The sequence below is a fragment of the Benincasa hispida genome, chromosome 8 (assembly GCF_009727055.1).
Source record: "Benincasa hispida cultivar B227 chromosome 8, ASM972705v1, whole genome shotgun sequence".
Lineage (NCBI taxonomy): Eukaryota > Viridiplantae > Streptophyta > Magnoliopsida > Cucurbitales > Cucurbitaceae > Benincasa > Benincasa hispida.
This window is the reverse complement of record NC_052356.1, coordinates 39,025,057-39,029,910: the sequence shown is the minus strand read 5'-3', so window position 1 is coordinate 39,029,910 and position 4,854 is coordinate 39,025,057.

The following is a 4,854-nucleotide window of genomic DNA, read 5'->3' as shown; positions in this document are numbered from 1 at the left end:
TAAATTAATCAACATTTATTAACTGCAGGTCATTCCACTAATGACTCACAACTACATTCATCGTACTATAGATATATTTTTGTGTCCATGGATATAACCAATTAACAGTAAGTCGACCCTTCGCGAATCGTACGTAACTACAACTTAGTCAAATTACCAGTTTACCTCTACGGTCACATATAACTCTTTAAGTACTACTGATCCCTCTAATGAACAAACAGTTTATAGTCCAGTTATAAACTAATCCTTCTCGAGCCAATGAGAAGGTGAAACCTCAATGTTCAAGACCTGAAATCAATCCTTATGGGACCAATTCTTCTACTTCCCCTCGAGACGACAAAGAGCGAATTTCATCTTGTGTAGCTATGTTCCTAGCTCCCTATTCAGATAAATCTCACCCATACAGATCAAAGGATTATCCTCATAGACAGGAGTTCATAACTCACTCAAGATTAAGGTCGAGTCATCTATGGTCATCCTATTAAAATGTTAATATTTTTTTAAGGAATGAAATTTCTCGCGGAAGCATGCGAACGTCGTGCATTGTCAATCGATTTGAAAAGCATGAAATACCTAGAAGAAAAACAACAGAGATAAACATCGATATAAGCACGCTTCTTAGAGATGGATAAGAGATCAATGAGAACTTACCCTTAAAGACTTTTCTTCACGATGATTCCTCTCTAAGTCATGAACAACACGATCTTCTCCCACAAACTCAAGTATAACAAAGCCTTCCTACAAACCGAACAAATTATAGGGGACACCACCACTCGGGCTTCCTTGCTATTCTCAGGCAATGAACAAAGGATCGTGGGATCCTTTCTGGTTTTGGAAGGGAAATAGAATATTTTTAGATCAATTTGTCAAGAGAGTTTTTGTGCTTGTTGTTTTCTGTAACTTTTTATAGAACTCCTCTCTTTGATAGATCTAGAGAAAATCGTTATTGGAGGAATGGACATAGAGGGGAGTTATAACTCCTTTCTCATCATCGCGTATAATAACTCTCTTTGGTAATTATTATATTTTTATTTAATTTTAAATATTTATATATATTAAATTTCATTATACATACATACATACATATATAACTAAATATATATTTATATATAATATATATATATATATATATATATATATATATGTATAATAATTAATTGATAATTATCATATATTTAATTTCATTTGAATCACATTCAAACAACATCCATCTCACATAACCTATAGTTTTAATACGAATTCTATTCATATTGATTTTAATCTATAGTATTTATATGAATCACATTCATATATTATACAATACTCTAAATCATATTTATAGTTAACTATGTATTATAATGTATCAATATATATTATCTTAATTTGAATCTTATTCAAATATTTATCTCTCTTATTAATTACGAATCATATTCATGATTAACTATAATGTATCAATATACATTTTATTAATTGCCTTATACATAGTATCAATTATAAATCACATTCATAATTAACTATGATGTATCAATATACACTGTACTTTATATTAATTATATCAATATAAAATTTCCATTAAATAATCCGAACATTTCAAATTATACCAAAACCATGTATTCTTTGGTTTACCCTTAGTGAGCTAGCAGGGACATATAATGAACCTACAAATTAGAAGCTCCAATGATACGATATTAATTAATTAAACTATTTGATTAATTAGCCAACATTCATTAACTGCCAAACACTCCATTAAAGATCGACAACTACACTTTCCGTATTGTAGATATATGTCTGTGTCCATGGATATAGCCAATCAACAGTACGTCGACCCGTCACGAGTTGTTTGTAACTACAACTTGGTCAAATTACCGTCTGTAGTTACATCTAACTCCTTAAGTATCACTTGATTCCTCTAATGAACAATTAGTTACAGTCCAACTATAAACTAAACCACTATCTGATCAGTGAAAGGATGTGGACCCTCATTATTCAAGACTCGGAATTAGCCCTTAAGGGAACAATTCATTTACTTATCTTAAAACTGAGAACGAGTGATTTTCATCTTGTGTAGTTATGTTCCCAGCTCCCTGTACAAACAAATCCCTAAAATGGTAGACACATTGAGTCGGCCAATTTGGCTACTCTCACCCATACAAATCAAATGATTGCCCCCATAGAAAATAATGATTCATAACTCACTTATGATTAAGGTCAAGTCACCCATGGTCATTCTATTGAAATATTAATCTCTTCAAGTAACGGTATTATAAAGAGAGTCTAATCATTTCATGGTCCGGTCTTATACAAAGTCTTTGTATGAGATACCCCTACTCACATGCCTCCACATGAACGATCAAGATCAAATCGTTTGTAATCAACAATTGTAATAATTACAGAGTGGGTTGTATACATAATGTCACCAGGATAAGACACCCAACATTATCCATATACTACAGACCATTTAGGTTACTACTTAAACATGATCTACCTATATATCAGTCATATATATATTTAAGTTACATAAAATAACATTAGATCTTACTTTATTGGATTAAGCTAATGCACAAATAAAATAACTTTTATTTTATTAATAACAAAATGTTTATATTTACAAACTACGAGAACAAAGAGATACAGGACACCAATCCCAACATATTCAATTAACATCGTTATAAAGAAAAATCAATCATTTCAAAGTCCGGTCTTATACAAACTCTTAGGTTACATTCACTCGTATGTCTCCACATGAATGATTAGGATCAAATCATTTGTAACACTTTACAACTATTGCAATACAAAGTGAGCCGTATTTATAGTGTCACAAGGATAAGACACCAAAACTCATTCATATACTACATACCACTAAGGTTATTACTTAAACTTGATCTACCTATAGGTCAACCACATATATGTTTAAATTACATAAAATAACCTCGGTCTTAGTTTATTGAATTGAGTTACACAAATTTAAATGTCAGATAAAATAACTTCTAATTTTATTAAATAAATGAATTTCATTTATACATTATAGACCTTGAGATTTATGACACAATCCTTAATACTAGTGAGTTAATAGAAAAAGTTGCATGCATTTGTAGGCATAATGTGTTTTCTACAATGATAATATTATGGGTTTCCAAGTTACGTGTAAGTAAGTCAGGCAATAGGTACTATTAAGAAGATGGTCCCTGTTGTCTCCACGTCCCTCCTCGGGTTGAAAGGGTAATTCATAGAGGGGTGTGACAAGTTGTTTTTTAGCTGTTACAAGATATTTATGTGGGATCTAAATTATTTTTAGCATAAGGTGTGTGACAAAAAAAAAATAATGAAGATTCTAGCTAATACAATGTATTTGCATGACTCGTACTAATAAATATTGAAGTCGCTTTTAATATGTGTGACAACATGCTGTGAATATTTTAACTGTTTATGAGTAGAAGATATCTGTTGAACTTAATATGAGGCCGACTTCATTTGATAACTATTTTGAATTCAATATATTTACTCATTATGTGCCTAAATTTTGAGTTAGGTTTAACTAAACATGCCTTGTGATAACGTTAATTTTATCGTTGAAAATCAGTTAGTTGAGGTATAGTTTGATAGTTTCCAAACCATTAATCTATAATTATGATTTTTAGATTTTGTAGCCCTGGGATAGATTTATCTTAGTGTTGTTTTTTAAAAAGTTGTCTATATACTATTTGACTTTTAACAGTTTTATTTTCCTGCTTGCTTCATAATACGTATGTCCAAGATGAAAGTTGATGAGATTTGAGGTGATTTAGTTTATTATAATTTATTTTAACTATATTTATATAGAGTTGACCGTGGAAATATTCTTGGTTCATTTTTGCATTTTAAATAATATCCGAATTAGCCATTTGGCCATTTTTGAAGGAAAAGTTTGTTTAGTTATTATCCTAAAATGTCACTCTATTTTGAGCAGGTTTAGTACTATTAAGACTAATAATTGAGTGTATAACAACATTTTTTAAAAATTGTAGACATAGTCAAAATCAATTGGTGATAGGCTTTATCTATCACTAGTAGATTTCGAGAGCTGAATCTAAATTTTGCTATTTTTGCAAATTCTTTTACATTATGCTATATCTACCAACACTTTTGCATGGGTGCGATATATGCAATCGACTCTAATTTGTAATCCTAAAATAATAAATACTTATAATACAAGTGGAATATATATATATATATAAAATAACATTGAGAGTTAGATGCATGTGCTTGATGTATTAATATTGTGAATATGAACATAAATTAAACCATTTACGTATAAAATATTAAAATAACATTAATAATTGTTGATATTATCATAGTGTAATTCAATTGGTATACAAATGTGTTAGTGACCAAAAGATACGTGACATGAAAAAAAAGGCAAGAGGGAGCCTAGAATCTTAGAAAATGAAAAATAAATGATTCCAACCACACAAAACCATTTCTATATATCTATTTATAAAGTATCAAAGCAAAAATTAAGTTAGCTCATAGTAATTGGTACGACATTCCTCTCTAAAGGTCGAATGTTCAATTTGGTTGCCAATAAAATTTGTCTGATATTAAATATTAAGTAAGTGGTCTCGATGATTAGTGCGAATGATCATCGTTGATAAATGATATACATTATTTGTGATTTTGTTTCGGTGAACTAAAATGATTTATATATCTTATATACAATGTTCATAATATTCTTTAACTTAGGTTCATAAATAAATTAATAATAATGTATTATCAACTAATATGGAGGAAATTAGAATATGAATCACTACGGAACAAAAAACTATTTGAACCCACGCAGCGGTTTAGATGAACCGGGTTCGTTGGGCCACAGACAGAGAATCAATCAGATATAAACAT